Raw genomic sequence first — 22015 nt, 5'->3', positions numbered from 1 at the left:
GAATCCAGTTTGGACGTTTGTTGTAACTGTCAACCTCGCTGCTCTAATCCTTTAGAACTTGGAGTTGAGAATATTAAGATTTTTCTCCCTCCTTCACTACGCTTGCTGTTTCAAAATCTAAGGAATCCAGTTTGGACGTTTGTTATTACTGTCAACCTCGCTGCTCTAATCCTTTAGAACTTGGAGTTGAGAATATTAAGATTTTTCTCTCTCCTTTTCCTTTGGGATATTGTGGATTCATAGATCCTCACACGTCAACCTGAGCTTATTGTGTGCCACTTTGATGTTAGAGGGGTAAGCCTATCTTCGTGCCCTTAATTAGGCTAAGAAGCTTTTCGATACTAGCATCTGGTTCGTCGCCTGGTTGTTTTCACCGAAAGAGCCCTTCTCCTTGCTAGTCTCTCACAGTCCAGTATTATGTGTTTTGCAGTCTCTTCAGACTTATTGCAGAGTACACTCCGAGATCCTCTCTCTCTCCTTTACTACGCTTGCTGTTTCAAAATCCAAGGAATCCAGTTTGGACGTTTGTTGTTACTGTCAACCTCGCTGCTCTAATCCTTTAGAACTTGGAGTTGAGAATATTAAGATTTTTCTCTCTCATTTACTAAGCTTGCTGTTTCAAAATCCAAGGAATCCAGTTTGGACGTTTGTTGTTACTGTCAACCTCGCTGCTCTAATCCTTTAGAACTTGGAGTTGAGAATATTAAGATTTTTCTCCCTCCTTCACTACGCTTGCTGTTTCAACATCTAAGGAATCCAGTTTGGACGTTTGTTGTTACTGTCAACCTCGCTGCTCTAATCCTTTAGAGCTTGGAGTTGAGAATATTAAGATTTTTCTCCCTCCTTCACTACTCCTTTACTATTTCACTTGTCTGGAATAATTTCCTCTTAGGCTACTTAGACAGAACTTTTCAATGAAACATTAAGGTGTATTTAAATCACGCAAATATTATATTTGATTATTAATATAATGTTATAAATAAATATTATTATTATATTGTAAACTTTGTTCATTATACATTTTTTGCAATGTTATGCTACACTATGCGTAATGATATGATTAGTAATAGTGTATATAAAACATAACTCTCCTAGTTCATTTAAGCGTTTATGTTTCAGAATGGAAGCAGTACGGCTACAAAACAGCCGAATAAGTGGACTCTGAAACAACATATCGTTATTTATAAAGTAACCTTAATAGATTATACGATTTTAATATTTGTAAATACAAATTGTATAAATAAATAATGAACAGATAAATACGAACTATTGTTCCATATTTTACATAAGTACTTTAAGTTAATATTGTGTACATGTAAGAAACTATTTACGAACTTGTAAAAGGACTCATACATATTAGAAGGAAATGAACGAATATTTTAAAGGTGATTATGTATTAAACTGTACATATTAAATGGCGTAAGCTTATTTTGTAAAAGAGTTATATTAAATTACGTCTGTTATTATAGTAGAGTATTATTATTTCCCCATTTGTCAATGCTTTGGCTATTTATTTATTTCCTACAGTACTGGGGGAAAAAATCTGCTCAATTTAAATTGGGAAATTATTGAAAAGTGGCATAATGCTCTGTTCCCTTTCCTCTCAGATTTCTTGGATATTGTTGTTCACTTCTATTTGCATTATTTTTAGCCTAAATGCATCGCTTTAAATAAAACTTGTGTATGCACTTATTTGTACTACTACATACAAATACGTTTTGCATAGATTCGTGTTGGGTATTATATTGAGTACAAGTTAAAAGAAAAAAAACTAAAAGTAGAAATTTTAAAATATCATATTATAAAATATGCCAAAATTATTTTTTAATTTAGATACGCGTTTTAAAATTTACTTGAGACAGTACAGGTATTGCGAGATGTAAAGAAACTATTATATTTATCGAGTTATTTATCTATCGCAAAAAAAACTTTGCGATAAAATAGGTACATACAATAACTTGTACAACTTTCCTAATTCATTAAAACATGTCTTAAATTCCCACAAACCTTTTTAGGGTTGTAAAAGTTTTGCAAAATATTCAAAAAACTCAGGGGATAATATATTGATTATCATGAGTTTTGAAAAACATTTCAGTAAGAAGTATGTAAAATTGAAATTTTTTGCTTAGCTCCTCCTAGTGCAGAATAAGATGACGCTGTCACAGACTTTATTCCTGGAATCTGGAGTCATGTTCGTCTGAAGAGATCCAAAGAAAGGTGGCGAAGAAGTTCAAAACGATCTGATACAATATAATAAACAAATAATACCAGAGTTTGGTGAAGTGCATAATTTGACAGTTTTCAATGATTGGTCGATCAGTGCTAAACTATTTATCGTTTTGTTTGGATTAAGGATATGTTTAGGGATAGTGTGCATGGAGTTGACACACAATGTATGACTTTTTTTGCTTTAATCTAGATAGAAGTTAAAGCTTTAGTTCATTTACCCACTTGATGAAGGGATCAGACTGGTTATCTCGAAACTTACTGTCACTTAATTCTTGCATCACTGAACAATGAAAAATGTCCAAAAAATTCCTGTTTCTTTCAGTCACAATTCTTCCATCATCAAAAATAAAATTTAAATTATTGAATTATCATGACTGGTGATTGATATTTTCTTAGAAGAACAAATTTTACTGAAGCATCAGCTCCATTTTTATACAATACAAATTTACTCTTGCCTTTATACTTTTGACGACCCTCGCTAACAAGAACATATGAAGGTTCAATAGAAATTGCAAATCTGTCTTGATTGAAGGGTAAACAACCGATTTTTAAATATTGAAATAGTGAATTAACTGATTGATTTATTGATCCGAGAACGATGTAAAGAAGTGGTAATCAATGATTGATGACTGTTCAATCAATGTCAGCTGCTCATAGGTAATTAGTTGCAGAAATTTTGGACTTTAAATCTATTCTAATTCATCTTATTTCCAATCGAAATGAAAAATCTGATAATTTGAATGCGTTAGTCATATCGGCTGCTTTAACATATTTGGAAAGCTTTTCCTCGTCAATTTACTGGCGTAAATTCAATTTTGACACATTATCATTAGTGATTTTTAACACTAAGTGTTAGCGAAACCTGACCCTGTAATCAAGGGACTGTGATACTCTACCATATTTTGCATTATATTGGTATTTGAACACGCTGACACAAGTAACAAAGATATCGAGGACAGCTATAAACATTGTCGTCACCAACTTGGCGAATATCTGTCTCTTTTGATCGTCGGCGGCTTGACCAAATTGCACATTTAAGTCAGGGTCAGACAACAAGTGTCTGACATTGAACCAACGACTGCCAAATTGAGAATAGTTCTTAATGTTCAAAATATTTAAGAAAGATTAATGTGATGAAGCGTATAAAATGTAGTTCTTGAACGATTACAAGTGTAAACGTTTAATATTAAAAGTATTCCATACTATTATGAGATTCCATTTGAACGTTTTTATCCTTTTAAAAACGAAAGTAAACACGAATATGTAAAAACAATACCTGAATCACCTATAAAATATTATCCTCTGGAAGAAACTCGAACCGTATATCTCACTATACATCAATATCAAGAAAGAAAACTGGAAACCTTTTATCACACAGTATAATTTATAGAATAGTTATAAATGCTGGTAATATTTATGGCATTACTCAAACATTAGAGGACTGCAAAAATGTTCAGAAAAAGCCTGAAAACTATTAATAACTTTACAATATGAAAAGATTTATCAGTAAGCAAATGTTAAATAAAAACTAATGTAATTTGAAATGAAGGTTCCCTTGAAGTGATTTTTTTTTTTTAACAGATCTCAATTCTACTGTGATACATTTTCCAGTAAACCGCTGCAATCCGGAATAATCCGGTTTAATCTATGGCGTTGCCTCTTTTGATGAGTCGGGTACGATATGTGCGACAAAAGGACATCTATAATTAAAACCTTCTAACGTGAACGTCACATTATTGATTTACTAAAATTTGGTCATGTAAACGGCATCACTGACAAAACTAAGCCTCTCATTCATTCTCACACTAGTATTCAAATAAAACCAGTGTCTGGAAACGGAGAATTATCCTTTGATTGCGATTCTTTCTCTCAAAATCAAAAGATTTACAACTAATCCAATGAGATTTTTAAGTTTCCTAATTTGCTATAAAGTTATGACTGCACCACTGTTTGGGTACAGGAAAAATACGTAAACGATTTATACGTTATCGAACCTCTTAGGTTTCCTAGTTGTAGGTAGACGAGACGAAATGAATGCTCAAAACCTTCTTTGACCTTTCAAAGGTAATTCATTGTGTGCTGTATTATAAGACATTGCAGCACAGTAAGGTTAGTGTCTTGTTGTATTCGTTGCATGCCGCATAATCGGCTTTTATCATATCTAAGTAATAGAGCAGAATGTATAAAATTTGCAAACGAAATATCAATGCAAATTGTAGTAACTTTATCAACCCCTATGGAGTAACTCATGGATCAATTCTTCAACCGATTCTTTTCAGAATTGTTTTCAAAATATTTTGCTATAAAAATATTTTTGCCGACTTTTAATGAAGTTTTAATTTAATAACACATCTCTTTGTATTCAATCTGAAATAATCCAAGATTTGAAAATAAAATACTCTTACCAAATGCAGTGGTTAGGGTAGGCATTTAGTGACTCGAATTGCTGACTTCCTTCTGCCTCTAATTTTGACGGATCAAGGATGGTAGCTCTGGTGCCGCGCTGTGCAGGTAATAAATGGTAGGGGACATCCATGCGTCTGGCGGATTTTAAGTTATATATTGTTTTAGAGTACGTTTTAAAAACAATTCCAGAAGAGTGAATTGGAAATACAATTTTAGCCTTATATATTCCAATGGCTTTACAAATAAATACACACAATAAGTACAAAGAACTTCGAAGAAAGTGAAAGAGCTCAAGTAAAAAAGCACTAAAAGGGTTGGTCCCAGCTGGCCAGTCCTTAGTAAGCGCTGCACACCGTCGTAAATTGGATAAGTAAATTATGTCTTACACCTGCTGATACTATCCACTATTTTCTTCGGTAAGACATAGCAAATGTTAGTTTGTTAAATTATATGATATTGTAGGATTCCTATGTGCCAGTTGCATAAAACTCAATACTCCAAACAAGGACACTTTAAATTCCGGAAGTACTTCACACAGTCTACTACTATTTCATTATGTAAAAAAGTGTCGCATGTGTACTTAATTATGGAAATACACGATGATGAATGATTATATGGATATATGTGCAAAATGCAATGAAGTATAAATATTAATTATTATAAATAATTATTGCCAGTATATGGAGAAATAGGGCAAGGAATTTGAAAACAATTTTGAATTTCGTGGAAATGTACCAAAATTTATAAATGAACCAAAACGTACGGCCAAATGCGTACTTACGTTCAATTCCCATTCTCAACTGTCCAATCCTCGAATGTAATTTAACACATAACGATGGTAAATGACAGAAACTTTTAACTCGTTTGTTTAGTCGTTGCTTTATGAATCAATCTCTAGAGGAAGAGGAAATTGTTGAAAAATAAGATTTTTGAGCTAAAAATTAACAAATAGAACCTCAAACACATGCCAGGAAAAGCAAAATAGGACATATAATACGGTAAGATAAGTGATATTGTTTAATGTAAATTTTGGTTCCTGGAAATTTTGGTTCGCATTTATAAACACTTTGTGACGTGATATAAAAAAGGTCGACTTATACCCCCCTCATAAAATATGAGGTTATGAATTTAAATCTTCCCGAAATTCTAATTCTGGATACCGCCATAAGAAGCAGAACCATTAGCCTACTCGCTTTTTGTCGTTATGCGGGACAATCATCATTTGTTGCAACCTATTTGGATATCAAAACTGTCTTTCATCGGAATATTCCTGAAAGCGCTACCAATCGGTCTCTACATTTCCACTTGCCAAGCTAGTTGGCGGTTCTTCCAGCAGACGGCTCTGTTGTTGATATTGATCAGTTCGCGGCAAAAATGGCGACATAGTCTCTTGAGTCGATAGACTGCGGAACCTAGACTTTTGACACCTGTTCCTGACATGGACTGGACATAAACAGGTAGGCTTTTCCGTTATGTACAATAATCGCTTAAAGAAATATAAGTACAATCATATTTTAAAATAGAAATTATGACAATTGAATTTCATAGTGCCAATTTTTATATATCATAGTAAAAATTCAAAAATAGTGTCAAATTAAATACGTATACAACAATAAAATAGGGTTAAGAAGAAAATTTTGTGAAGCTATGAGACCTGTTTGATTAAATCGCTGTAATAAATTCATCACAACGGACATTTTTGACCACCGATGACGTTTGATTAAAAGGATTATTCGATTGACGGACACATATCTTTAAAGTTTAAACTATGTAATCTAATAAAAGTAATTTTTTAGGAATAATAAATATATATTAGTTCCAGTTTTCATTCATTATTCAGTAACAGATATGCATGAAAACGTTGTTGAGGTTAGTGATGGCGGGCTTTACATTCGGGTCACTGGAGTATCGATTTTACATCGAGAAAATACTCTCGATGGCTGTCCTTAAGGCACGGTTTAAGTAATTAAGGTTATAAATTATGCATATCCTGAAAGTAGGTTATTTTTAGAGGTACAGAAAATAGTTACAGATAATAATTAAAATAGGAGATTGGGTAATATTAAATTGAAAGCAATTTAAGGCCATCTTCCTATTATATTGAATTGTTTTTAGTTCGTTTATTAATTGTAACACTTTTGCTGCCAGAGATCACACTGCGCCGATTGATAGTCAAAGTGTTACAAAACTGAAATGTTGCAATGTTATCCAAGCTTACACTTTTCTTAAACATGCTTCTTTAAACCATAGGAATTTAAATGCCGTGAATCACGAATATTGCCTCATTTTAATTTTTATGGGGAAGGGATGGGACAGTTGCCACATGTGAAATTGTATACTATACACTCACATCGTATGTTGTATTATGCCTTTAAAATATCACCGACTCACGAAATTGTGTTTTCTTAATTGCATTCAAGGAGTAAAGTCGAGCCCTTGAGTACCTTCCCGTTTCGACCCTATTGAATGTAGCGCGGCTGATAATCGATTTCTTTCTTGAGGAAATTCTTCTATCGATTTTACAGAATTACATGTTGCGTATTTCTACAATACAACAGGACTCAGTCCGACTAATGAGGAGAATGAACTCTGATTGGAAGAAAGTTACACTTCACGTACTGAAACACTTGGTCCACGGTTATTTAGATAGTACTTAAGTGACATTAAGTCTCATTTATGCTCTTTTATGTAATGATTATGTACAATACATATATGTACAGTACCTACTTGTGCGGTGTACAAATTTGATCCAGATTAAACTTTTGAATTGGTTATATTTTATCATGAAAACTAGCACTATCTCGGTTTTAAGCATAGGTTACATTTAAAATCCACAAAGAATAACAATAAGTTTTACATTAATTGTCTATAATTGTAAACCCCTAAAATCGATCATAAGTAGTACAATTGACTATACTAATTTCAGTACAAATTTATTTTCAAAATATATTTACCTGATCTATTTAACTAATTTATTTCTTCTAAATCTTTTACTCTTACAAAGCTTTATTTTCCATGCTGTAAAATTTAATGCGTAATTTAATCCAGTTCGCTACTGTATTGAAATATATTTGTGATGTAGTTTAAACTTTATTAAACTATGAAATTATGAATAAAATAAGCGTAATGCTAAGCGCGCATAGATAATTCCGTTTTTACGGTTTAAACACAACTTTTAAAGGAAATGTGTGGAAACAAATAAAAGATTGAATACTTTAGAAAGCTAATTCTTATAACTACTGTAATCTGAATAGTTTTGATCTTGTGTAGGGTATTTATTTCTGATTGAAGTAAAACTACCAGGAGCTATAGAGTTGTATGACTATATGCACATTATAGGTACACACCCCGTGTCGAGGTTGCATGTGAAATGTCAAGTATACTCGTATAGCTTATTTCCTTATTGAGATGTGCTGCGGACAGACATACATAACCTCTCCCATCCGCAGACAAAAGAGAAATTGTGCCAGGCTACTGTGTCACGCTAAGCCAAATCCTGTTAACGCGCAGCCAACTATAATACTATTATTAATTTACCTTAATTTGCTAAAATGTACAATTTAAGTATCAAAATGTTAATTATTTCTATTATTGAACAAAGACTCGACTCTGACTTTGGATAGTTTATAGTTTAAAAACTCAATTTTTAAAGATTTTTAGTTGATTGAATTTTTAATGTAACCTAATTTAATTATGTTAGGTTAAAACCAATAATGTATTTCACAATTAATGATGCCGTGTATATATATCGCCGTGATGGCCTGAGTATAACCGTGTAAAGACATTTAGAAATAGAACACAACATGTGTTATTAAAATTTCACAGTTATGCCTCTAATATTGTATAGATGTTGAATAGAAGTGAAAAATTCAGTTATATATATGGTATATCAAGTGTTTTATTGTTTATTACGAGATTCAATTACACACGTTATAGCTTCATTAATATATCACCAACAGCCTTCCTTCATTAACCTACATATTAATAGTCCATACGGCTCATTAGGAAGAACCATGAAGATTTTGTGTTAACTGAAATTCAAATACGGTTGTTATAAATAAATATTTTAGAAATAAATGATTGCACTAAATTTGTAAACCACAATTTTGTTTCTTGTCCCGTAAATAAAGGAGGATTGCCATATGGAAACAAAATGACATACGATTTGGTCAATGGACTCTGCCGAGATATTTATAAGATAATATTTTCACCAGTTCTTAGTGATAAAACATTTGTTATGAAATTAAATGTAATATATATCTTGAAAGACGTTCGAGACATAGCAAAATTAGTTGTTACGGAAAGGTTTGCAAATGTTATATGTTTTTAAAACACTACACATTTACTCTAAGTTAATAAAAAACGGTGTTATATATTTCTAAAATTTGAACGGTAATTTTATATACAAAATTTACCTAAAATGTACTTCAATGAAACTCAGTTGCTTTTGAACAAAAGAACTTTCCAGACGTATTCCTTACTAATGGCAATAATTTACAGATAGAAGCTCCTTCCCCATACAGTAAAAAAACTTTAATGTGTATGGCTGTTTTAGGTTTTCAATACTCATTTTTCTTGTCAGGCAAACACAACTTTTCCAATACCTCCCTCTCGTCATTCTCAACGTATAAATTTATTACCTCTCTCAGAAATCCGGTAAAAATCCACGTCAGAACGGTCTTGAAAACATTAGTTTTGCCAGCAGCTCCATATCACTCTCTGCAGGGATCAGACATTAGTTTTGCAAAGAATTGATAACCATTGGTTTTACCAGAAAACCATTACATCCTCAAAGTTTGACTTTCAAATATTTTGAGACTGAACGAGGGCAGTTTCTTTCCTTGCGGCCCTGATACAGATAATTCATACCTAAATATGTGCCTTACTAAATCTCCAAGTAGGTGGGGCCTGGAAATTACGTTGCACTTGGCCGTAGCAAGATTTAATATGTTGGAGCATTAAACTAAGAGTGTCTTACTAGGTCGTTCCCTAAGGCTCTCTTTATCAATCTGCCCTATGAATAAACGTAAGAATTAGGAGGTCCTCCACAGGGAATTCGCATTGCTTATACTTGATTCCCATCATATTTCCATCTTCTGAGTTTGATTATCTACTTACGAATCTGCAAAAAAGAGCTTAGTTTGGGTGTTCATCATAACACCGCTAGTCAAGGTGAATGATTCGTGCCCAGATGCACTCATGACTTACGCTAGGAGTAGGATTAAATTTGATAAAATGGGAGAAGACCATGGCTATATGATTTTCAGGCAACTAATTTATATCTATTTGGACGTGATCTCCTTGCAATCAGGAAGATGAAAATGAAAAAAAAATGAAAAATGAAAATTCCTTTATTTAAACAGGCAAAGTTAGGGCCTCATGGCCCTTTCTTACACTTAACCTGTCTACACATACTAAAGTCTTCGTTGAGATCTGGCTCAATAACTAACAATATGAGATTACTATCGTTGCCTGATGACCTTCGGAGTCTACTCTTGGCACAACCATCCCTCAGACAACCCCAAATATATCATCCCAGCAATGTCGCCTGAGTGGCGACACAAGCTATCACAAGGCTTCATGCTCTGCTCTCAGTTATTAAAGTATCAAACATGTTATTAAACAGTAAAAAGCATAAAACTGGTATGGAGATGGTGGTTTCAGTTTTCTTTGAGAAGGATCGTTGTTACGAGCGTGTATACCTTATAAATCTATCAAAGATTATTGGTAAACGCAACCAATAATCGTGAATCATGCATGATCCACCATTTTACGTCATAAGCTTTAGAGACGAGATCCAATTTCTATGCATAAGCTCACAATATTCGCGATGTCCTACGGTTGGTTATAAGTATGGAAAACTAAAACATACAAGCTATAAAACATTTGATATTTATTTACTTTATAATGCTTTCCTAGTGAGGCTGAGAATATTCCTCTTTTGATTTCAAAATGAAAACACAGACTGGAACAAAATTATAGTTGTTTTTACACAGAATCGATTTTTATAGGAGAGTCCGGTTTCCTTTTAAGCATTATTTTGCTCGTACTCATTGGCCACTGGCCTGTGCGAGGATCTTACGAAATAGAATAAGGGGGGAGAGTCGATACAGTACAAGGTCGATGGTACTGATAAAGGTGCAACGGTCACAGACATGATTTGAATCTGCGGTATCAACAAGTTGTGAAACCAAGTCCAACGTTTCAGACCGCTCGGTAATCGGCATTCCTAACATATAGTTGTATTAAATATATGGTTTTATGCAACAAGTATTAAATTGGGGCATTTTTTTTATCACATTCAGACCAAATGGTGAATCTCCATGGCCAGATGGGGATAATTGTAACCAAAATTAGTATTATCATCTTGTGGGACAAATCTTAGCCAGGGTAGTTGTTGAGTGTCTGTGATGTCTGGAGGGATGGAGGAACTTCGGGACTATAAATATGTTGATCAGATCAAGCCTGAAAATAATGGATTTTAATATAATTATAAGCTTCCTATTTTTAAGAAAGACGACCCAGCTTCACTTACTAACTATCGGCCTGTCTCAATTTTGCCAGTGATAAGCAAAATTTTTGAAAAGCATTTCTTATAAGAATGCTTCATTTTTTGGACAAATACAATCAGCTCTCAAGTGAACAATTTGGTTTCAGAAAAGGCAAATCGACAACAGACGCAGTTGTGAGTCTTGTCGATATGATTGTAGAGGGAATTGAATGTCGAAACCACACAATGAGTGTGTTTTTTAGACCTGTCCAAAGCATTCGACTGCGTAGATCACGGTACACTGCTCGACAAACTTGAGTCCCACGCCATTCGAGGCGTGCCTCTTAAATGGCTTAGCTCGTTCCTAAGTCAGAGATCCCAAGTTGTCCAAATATCAAATAAATCATCCAAACCAATATACCTGAGATATGGAGTCCCTCAAGGGTCTATACTCAGTCCTGTGCTTTTTCCTGCTTTACGTGAACGATATAAAATCATCGCTTCTGCATGGAAAATTGGTGCAGTTTGCCGATGATACGACTCTTTTTTTCAATGCAATGTCAAGCGAAGTTTTGGAACAACAGGCTTTTGTTGACATCAACAACTGTGTCCAATACTTCCACAGCCTCAATCTAACAACAAACTCTTCAAAAACCAACGTTTTAAATTTTGCCTTGCGCACTGCAGGCAACCAGTGTGAGCCGGCCATTTTGTTAGATGACTCCACACTGGAAGAAGTCTGCTCTTCAAAATTCCTAGGAATGCACCTCGATCGAGGGCTGACTTGGAATGAGCACATTGACCATGTTTGCGCAAAAATCTGCTCAGGCATTTTTGTTTTGAGATCTTTAGCCAAATACTGTCCGAGTCAGGTACTGATTACGGCGTATTACGGCTTGATTTATCCCCATCTTGCCTACGGTGTGGTCCTTTGGGGAGCTTGCGCAAACACTCAGTTTCAAAGAGCATTCAGACTCCAAAAAAAAAGCAATTAGAGTAATCGCCAAAATCAAATTTAGAGAGTCGTGCAGGGAAGCTTTCAGGAAATTGCAGCTGACTCTGCCGTGCCTCTACATTTTGGAAACAACTTTGTATTGTGTGAGTAAATGTGCCTTAACCAGAGGCCAAGACATACACATGTATGAGACGCGTGGCAGAGCAAACTACCGGACTGGGAGACACAGAACGGTAGTTTATGAACGCCTACCCTCGCAAGCGGGTGTGCAGTTTCCTCAACAGACTGCCCAATTCAATTAAACATGCCCCAACGCCTAAGGCGTTAAAGACTCGCCTCAAACGCTTCTTGGTGTCTCAGGCATTCTATAATGCGGATGAGTTTTTGGCATTTGACTGGGAGACCGCCCAATTAGAAGACTGACTCTGCTGTGCCAAGTGGGCTGCATTGGCGAAGAATGAAAGAGGCGTGATTGTACAATTGTAAGTATGAATGTGTATTGTGTGTATGAATGCTTGGAATTTTAGAAACCCCGTATTGACGTTTGCCATACAATGTATATACAATGTCGCTGCAATAAAAAGATTTTGATTTTGATTTTTGATTTGATTTTGAAGCTGATTCAATGTATTTTTAATTTTTTTACTTCAATCCTTTGTGGTTATCTTCATGGACCAACCACACTCATCAGAGCTAGAAAAAAAACTATAATTCATTTCCCTTCTCAGACATAAACAATTCGAACACACGGTGATATCCGCAAAATCGTATTTGAAAACCGCAATTATACATGTTTGTAATCGTGATAATCCTATTAATGCCACGTCTTTATTGTTTAAATATTTTCATACTTCAAATTAAGTTTAAGGATTAGACACCTGAGAAAGAGCACAGATATAAATTCTCGAAACGTGTTCCCACTGTTGCAATACCTAACTATGTCAAATTTCCGTAATCGTGATACTCATTTAAATTTCAATAATTAAACTTATTTAAACAACAGAAAAGTTGTAACTGGTATTAAACGCAGTTAATCCGTGATACATACCTTAATGGCAGTTAATGGAAAAATAACACTCAGTTGCTGGTTTGAACTGAATAATCACGGTGGATTCTAAGGTAAATATGCACTAACACAAACTTAATTCGAAATCTGAGGCTAAATATTTGTAAACCCTGAACTGAATCACGACAATAAAGGGAACCAAGTTCAATGATAACGGAACATCTTACCACAATGAGCTGTCACTAGCAGTCGACCTGGAAGCTAATAGCCATTAGTCTTGTGTTCTGCATAGTATTCTACTGGCAACATCGTGAGCCCGTTCATACAAATGAATGGAGCTTCTCTGTTCAGTGGTGGATCTCTAATGACGCAATTACAATGAGCTGTCACTAGCAGTCGACCTGGAAGCTAATAGCCATTAGTCTTGTGTTCTGCATAGTATTCTACTGGCAACATCGTGAGCCCGTTCATACAAATGAATGGAGCTTCTCAGTTCAGTGGTGGATCTCTAATGACGCAATTACAATGAGCTGTCACTAGCAGTCGACCTGGAAGCTAATAGCCATTAGTCTTGTGTTCTGCATAGTATTCTACTGGCAACATCGTGAGCCCGTTCATACAAATGAATGGAGCTTCTCTGTTCAGTGGTGGATCTCTAATGACGCAATTACAATGAGCTGTCACTAGCAGTCGACCTGGAAGCTAATAGCCATTAGTCTTGTGTTCTGCATAGTATTCTACTGGCAACATCGTGAGCCCGTTCATACTAATGAATGGAGCTTCTCTGTTCAGTGGTGGATCTCTAATGACGCAATTACAATGAGCTGTCACTAGCAGTCGACCTGGAAGCTAATAGTATTGTGTTCTGCATAGTATTCTACTGGCAACATCTTGACCCCGTTCACACTAATGAATGGAGCTTCTCTGTTCAGTGTTGGAGCTCTAATGATGCAGCTAAAATGAGCTGTCACTAGCAGTGAACCTGGAAGCTATTAGTATTGTGTTCTGCATAGTATTCTACTGGCAACATCATGATCCCATTCGTACTAATGAATAGAGCTTCTCAGTTCAGTGGTGGATCTCCAATGACGCAGCTACAATGAGCTGTCACTAGCAGACGACCTTGAAGCTAATAGCCATTAGTCTTGTGTTCTGCATAGTATTCTACTGGCAACATCTTGAGCCCGTTCATACTAATGAATGGAGCTTCTCAGTTCAGTGGTGGATCTCTAATGACGCAGCTACAATAAGCTGTCACTAGCAGTGGACCTGGAAGGTAATAGCCATTAGCCTTGTGTTCTGCATAGTATTCTACTGGCAACATCGTGAGCCCGTTCATACTAATGAATGGAGCTTCTCAGTTCAGTGGTGGATCTCTAATGACGCAATTACAATATAGCTGTCACTAGCAGTCGACCTGGAAGCTAATAGCCATTAGTCTTGTGTTCTGCATAGTATTCTACTGGCAAAATCTTGACCCCATTCGTACTAATGAATAGAGCTTCTCAGTTCAGTGGTGGATCCCCAATGACGCAGCTACAATGAGCTGTCACTAGCAGACGACCTTGAAGCTAATAGCCATTAGTCTTGTGTTCTGCATAGTATTCTACTGGCAACATCTTGAGCCCGTTCATACTAATGAATGGAGCTTCTCAGTTCAGTGGTGGATCTCTAATGACGCAGCTACAATAAGCTGTCACTAGCAGTGGACCTGGAAGGTAATAGCCATTAGTCTTGTGTTCTGCATAGTATTCTACTGGTAACATCGTGAGCCCGTTCATACCAATGAATGGAGCTTCTCTAATGACGCAGCTATAATGAGATTTTCATTATGCGACTACTGAAGTCATTGCATCTCTCATTAGGTTCTCATCATGTACTTCTCCTAGGATCTAATAATGGTAACTATAGGACTTGTTACTTTTATTGGATCATGTTCTTACTCTAACATGTATCTGCAGTGATGATTTCATTATGAAATCAAGCAGAGTCACTGCATATCTCTTAGAGTTCATATTATATACTCCTAACAGGGTTTATTAATGATCATTATAAAAATAGTTTTACTAATGAATCTATTCTCAAAATGAGGAGAATAAACTATTGCCAATAATACTTGTAGTACAATCAAAGCCCGTGAGGCTTTTTATTTATTAAATTTTGATACTTTGGATAAAAACGTTTTTAGTATATTTCCAAGACTTACGTATAGACTTTATTTGGTTTTCCTTTACAAAACCGAGCCCAAAGAATTTGTAACAATTCAAAATTTTAACGCACAGCGCTCTAAAACTAAAACACTAAAAGTTTGTCTGATTGGATAGAAAAAGTTTATGTATTCTGTAATTAAGCTGCATATCATTAAATTGTCCTATTCTATAATTGATTGTAATAAAATTGAAATTATTTCTTCCCATTTCAAAATGGCTTCCAACAATGTATTGAAATCAGAATTTTGTTGTTATTCTACATGTAGGGAGTAATCGAGGAGTAAAATGTTACCCCAGATTACACTTCTATAGTATGAATCAAAACTTTATTACGGGGGCTCGGGAGTAAAACATCTGTAGAACTGATTTTGTATATTTACTCTAAATGAATTTTTCAGTTTACCAACATTAAATTAAGACCGTTTTAATGTATTTTGGGAGAAAGAAATTTGCATTAAATATTATTGTGAACAGCTACGACACCAACATTTCATATAGCTTTGTACATCTACAATTTAATGTAATATTTTACTCATTATACAAAAAACTGTACGATACATATATTTCAATTCGAACAGTTTGGGCATATTAACTGATGCTTATTTGAGTAGTAGTTTCGGAACATTTCTAGATTATGACGTTTTTAAATTAATGTAAAATGGTTTCGGTAATAATTTTGAGTTTTAATTTGTAATTTAGGTGAATAATACAATGCAATAATCTATTCAAGAATACCCATATATTTAAAGACATTTAAAGAATCTTAACACTTTGGGTCAACGCCAAGTATTTGTAATTAAATTTACGATTTAGTTAACTTGAAGTTAGTGTACTGTTGAAGTTCCAAGGCCTTCTTCTGATACTAGTTATAATCCTAATAAAAGTTTATGTAGTAAAGGAAAATCAGTGAGTGGGAAAAAGGAGATTGAAAGATGAATATAAGTCTGCAGAAAGCCCCAGCAATCCATCTCATGGTTCAGGAATACATTAAATGTAAGCCTAGTCCTAGCCTCCACCTTTATATACGATTTCACAAAAGTTATTCTTTGCAATAAAGATACATTTCCTCAGGTTCCTACGTTATAAATTAATTTATTGTTATAGGAAATGTTTTTATTCTAGACTTAATTCAGGGTTTGGAGTTATTCGTAATACATATTGATTTGAATTTATTATGAAAACCATTAGTCATTTTATGAAAATTTACATTTAAGATAGAAATTCTAAATACAATAGCTGTTAATTGTTGAAATGCAACGAGTACATTCGTTTAACAACTAGTGTTATTACAGTTTGATTGTCACTGTTGAACTCCTTCATTTATTTGGTGCGGCCCAATATTTTCTAGTTCTTATAAATTATTTTTGTAATAGGTATAAAACCATTTTGTTAAGATTTTTACTTAACTACCAAAATTAAAACAAAAACTGTGATACTATATATTTGTAAAAACATAACCATACCTAATAATTGGGATTAGTTAACTAAAATAATGAATAATAACATAATAATGAACAAACCACATTTGCTTAAAATTTAATACCGCAAAAACATATAAAAATAGGTCATATTAATTATTATACTTCTTAATTATCTGAGTAAGCTTTGTTACCACATTAAAATGTGGTACACATATTATTGTCAAATGAAAGTTGATTACCTGATTAATTTGTTGTCTCCAGTAAGTTGCATTGAAAATCTATACAATCCTAAAAATGCTGCTTTTTGCTAAGCTTCAGCGAAACCTATCAATCGAGGGGCTGAAAAAATGTCATTGCCTGTCTGTCCGCTCTATATCTCGAGAACAAATTGACTACAAAGACTTAAAAATTTGCACAAAGCTTCTTTATTCATTAGTGACATTGGTGAATTTGATGTTAGTGCATGTCACATGGAATGTTCCTTCACGTTATTGAAAAGGTTTACTTTTATCAGTAATCTAACTACCCTAACACGTTTCATTACTTTCTGTCGAAAGGGACGAGTTCTATGACGGTGCATTTCCATCCACGCGATTTTACTAAGCGTCATTGAAGTCTCTCATGGCTCAGTAAGCTGGCACATTGGTCTTTCGTCTACCGAGGGATTAAACAATCCCTATTCTGCATGATTTTCAGTACGTCTAAGGGTATGCAGGATATCTCAACAATGAAACGAGTTAATGGTCATCAACGCGTTTAAGAACATAGAATGAAGTAAAGGTTCATGAGGGAACTTGAGCAGGTAAGCTGCATGGAAGTTTATGTACTTTTGAGTTAGTTTCAGACTTCAGATTTTAGTCTGTACGTCATGCCATTAGAATAAATGACATTTTATAAGTTGTTCCTTGATGAAACTGGAATGAGTACTGATATTATCCATTTTTACCATTAGTGATTACTTTTTAACGATCTACAAGTAATAGTATAATCTAGTAAAACTATGAATTATTGCCTTTCAAGGGAGTAAAAAATATTTTCATCATGTAAATTACAAAAAAACATACATAACTGGAACAAATATTCATAGCTCAATGCAACGGTCAGGCCTACTACTACCATTGATACGACCTAACATTACACTAGCGAGTTCTGTTGAGTGTTTCAGTTATTAATCTAAATGAGACGTTCAGTACAGTTTCAACTATTTGCAGATTTCACTATAAATTCTTGATATTTTCAATAATTATTTGTGTATTTAGTAGCCAAGGAAATGTAGTAGTTGGTTGAACACTTCTCCTTACTCGTAAATTACAAATAGACTTCAGACTTCATTCAAGTCAGTAATCATATTTTTGTTGACTGCAACAAATACAGGCAGTTTGCCGATCTCGCGTGATGGCCTTGCTTACATACAGTCATCGCACACATCACATCTGATTAGAACTGATAAGCCATCTGTCCCGTCCGGTGATGGTTGGCCAGGAACCAGTACAGAGCCCTGCACCGGCGTGTTAAATGGTATGTACTCGTTTGAAAAGCATTTTATTTCTAGAATTCCAACCTTACCTCTGTTTAGTACAGACTAACTTGGAAATATCTTTGATCAGAGTAACGCGGCTTCTTTATACACATCAAGTTAGTTTGTCGTGAAAGGTGAACTGAGAGTTATTTTCGTGTACTCGTTATCGTGATTCTTCTGTTTTTGCTTGATATGTCCCCAAATGTAAGCATTTTTATATAGATAAATAACTATTTCAAACGGTATTACAAATTATTTTAAATTGTTATAGTTATTGTTGTATTGTTTATTGACTATTAAGAATCAAGTATTTGTTTACAGTTTGTTATTGACGATGGAAGCATTGGAAGGATGGTAGAATTTTGAACATTTGTCATCTTTGGTTTCTTTTTTTTAGTCGCAGTTCATTGCTACACGTTCTAACGTGTATGTAGTAATTGTCTCCTCACCTGACGAAGAGAATACATTTAAATACTCGAAACCTTGTGTTATACATTTGGTAACTAAGAATAATTTTTATGACGTTATCAGTGAGACCTTGATTGTATTAGTTACACAAGAGATAACTCACTCAATGGTATAAATTGAGGCACGGAGTAAGTGAGCGCTCGCACTGCGCTCTAGTGAGAGGCTCAGTTAGTACGTATTTAGACGGCAACAGCCACGGTCAAGTGGCGCCGCCCTACCGTTGAATCTCAGAACTAACTAAAATAATTTCCCGCACCTCAGCAGATCTCGTCCGATTTATTTATCTGAATTGCAACTAGCGCAACCAGAGGTGAAACTAACAAACCAAGTCTTCTCCCTATATACGTAGATAGTGGACTTACAACGGTTGGCTGGGCTCGGAATTTAAACGTTTTTCTATGGAATATATCTATGCAAATACGTTTATAATATTTGACCCTTTCCAGTTTTATTCCGTTTCGTGATATTTTATAATTTTGTTCTATTTGGTTGAAGAGCCGGTGGCCGCGTGGTCTAAGACGCCAAACTATAAGTCTGAGAACGTTGAAATTTCAAATCCTGATTGTGACAGTTGTACTTTTTATCAGTGCTGTAGAATTGTGCAGTGTCAACTTTTCCCTTGTTTAATAAAATCCTTGTACAGGCCAGTGGGCCATGAGGACGGGCAGCATATCTATAGATGGAACATCCTTTCCTTTTTATTAAAAAAATATCCAGATGTTCGGTATTATCTCAAACGATGTTTTTCGTCCATTTACATCTCATGGCTGGAAGCATTGTTATTGTCAGACTATCAAGAAACTGCAGATACTTAATAATATTGTGCAATAATACAGTTTTTATTGGTTTGAATTAAATTTCAGCAGATTTAGATCGTTATTTGTGAATATTAAAAATATTTAATATTTTGGAGAGTAAAACGTAATTTTACCTAAACATATCTTATGTATCAAGATTATATCCTTCTTGTTTAATTGTATTCTTCTTTAATTAATTTTAATAAAAAAGAAACAATGATATGTTTAGAACAAAAGGTTTAAAATTGATTACTGCATAAGAATATTTTGTTTAATATATGGCAAAAAAAAAAAACAACTGAACTGAATAATATTTTAAAAATAAATTTATAAACATTAATATAACTTTTATAAATAAATGAGAGGTATGACTTCAATATCAGAATCGTGGGGTTTAGGCCTTTAGAAAAATAATTATTTAATTTTTTTAAATAGAGAAAGAATACTAATAATACTAAAATTTGGAATGATCAATAAAGGGCTAAAAAGGAAGTAAAAGATCGAGCTCACAGATACTGATAATGTGTGAGAGCTACTTGTAGTCGTACGATGATGGATCCGATTCCTCAGATGGTTGTATCCAATACGGTGCGATGTTTAACGTCCTTTGTAGACACGGTGGATGATCGAAGGGTCAATTTAGATCCACTACGATGATGTGAAGATCTGATCGATTATAATTTTTAGTTTACTTAAAATTCCAGTTTTCGAAAAAAATGATCATAAATAGGTAGTGGGCTAAACAGGACCGTATTCAGTTTTAGCGGGCTGAGTAAAATATTCGGCCGGACCCGTCATGTCCCGCCACCGCGCCCCCTCACACAGCTTCACCCCTATCCGTTATCCCATTGGAAAACAACTTGTTATTTTGTTAATTGTAGTAAGATTCCGTACTAAGTTACAGTTAGTAGAGAGAGCTATCTCGTCCGTCGACACTGTCCCTTCAAATAGACGTTTGGCGGTGCCTGGCCTCAGAGTCCTGGTAAAAGTAAACCGGTCTGAGTACGGGCCTGGGACTAAATACTATAAAATATAACTAAATAAAAAAAAAATTGATGCTATTATAATATTCAAAATCGAGGAAAGGTAAGTTCTGGGATATAAATTAGTCGGGAACGAAAAGTTAAGTGGGTGACTTCTACATTCAAAACGCACAATTTTTGTCAGCTTGGGTTAGTCAATTAAAATCATTAAAGTCGAAAGGAAGTATGATTGTGATATTATATTGATAATTCAGTAAAGGTAAAAATAATGATTGAAGATAATTTTGAATACGATATAAAATTAAGAAACGGAGTATTCTTAAATCGAGGGTACTCATTCAGTTACTAATATTTTGTGAATTATACATCAATAGTTTATAATTTAATAAAATGGCAATAATTATTCTTAATGTATCTTCCTGTATTGTATGACGTATTTATTTTTTTAATCGAGTAGAGATGAATGTGATATTTTATGTCTTGTTCTTCATCTGACTGAGAAAAGAGTTTAATTTAGTCACCATGGTCTGTGACGAGAATTATTGATTATTTTCAAATTGTCAGTTACTCTGTATGTATTCTGTTGAATGACGTAATTAGTTTAATTTTATAAATTTGGAAATTAAAATAAAATAAAATATCGGGAAGTAGATTTAAACGAACTTTTTTGAAGTGTTTCGTTTATTTAACCTAATTTTACGGTCATTTGTCGCAGTTTTGGTGATCGTATGCTAGTATATTAAAGTGTGCGTGTGAAAATAACGACATCTAACGTGAAATCGTGATTTCTGAATTAATAACTCGTTTAGAAGATATAGTAAAATTAAGCTTCTAATGTGTAGTATTAAAGGTAATATTTCAAATTACCTTACCTTTGAGGTTATAAAGTCAAATTTAGTTTGATAAAATAACTAAAAGTATTTTCCTGAAATATTTGCCAATGAAAACTAACAAAATAATACAAAATAGATTTTGTAGACTTTTGATTTTGTTATTAAATGTGTATAGCTATGTTTCCAACTGCAAGCTTCATACGAACAAATTGCCAATATTGCTACTTGATATCATTATTGTACTAAAATATAAATTACAAAAATAAAGATATCAGTCAGTATCATGGTTCATCGTCAGTGTATTGTCACGTATGCTAATAACAATGAATGACATATCTTACTGTAAAAAGTGTTTTGTTATACAGTGATAAGAGGTAATGTAAATGGAAGTGATTACATCGACAGCTGATGATCCAATCTACAACTACGTAACTTAACATACTGTTATTGTTCTTTTTTCAGAAATAATACATAACATTAAACATAGATTTATCAATCATTAAATAAAAATTGCTGATATTTTAGGAAGGTTTAAAATTATGAAATATAATGTCTATCATAGTAAACAATGCATTTTAAAATAAACTATCTCAATAATTATTCGGGATATAACACAATCTGTAATAGTCACATATTTCGGTGCAATTTACTTATTTGATAATTTTTTTCACTGATCCAGTCATGGGTGAAAGAGCGAA

At 34.0% G+C, this 22015-nt stretch overlaps 1 protein-coding gene across 3 annotated transcripts in view; it reads left to right on the top strand.

Annotated features, from left to right (window-relative positions):
* The first annotated feature begins 5987 nt into the window (after positions 1 to 5987).
* LOC124364108 (alpha-tocopherol transfer protein-like) overlaps positions 5988 to 22015 on the top strand; it is a 45307-nt gene continuing 29279 nt past the window's right edge. For all 3 annotated transcript variants that reach the window (XM_046819306.1, XM_046819305.1, XM_046819304.1), the window contains exon 1: positions 5988 to 6092. The gene's annotated coding sequence lies outside the window, so the exon portion shown is untranslated. The remainder of the gene's footprint in view (positions 6093 to 22015) is intronic.

The sequence above is a fragment of the Homalodisca vitripennis genome, chromosome 6 (genome assembly GCF_021130785.1).
Source record: "Homalodisca vitripennis isolate AUS2020 chromosome 6, UT_GWSS_2.1, whole genome shotgun sequence".
In the NCBI taxonomy this organism is placed as follows: Eukaryota; Metazoa; Arthropoda; class Insecta; order Hemiptera; family Cicadellidae; genus Homalodisca; species Homalodisca vitripennis.
Note: the sequence above shows the minus strand (reverse complement) of the source record. Positions and strands in the feature narration are given on the sequence as shown.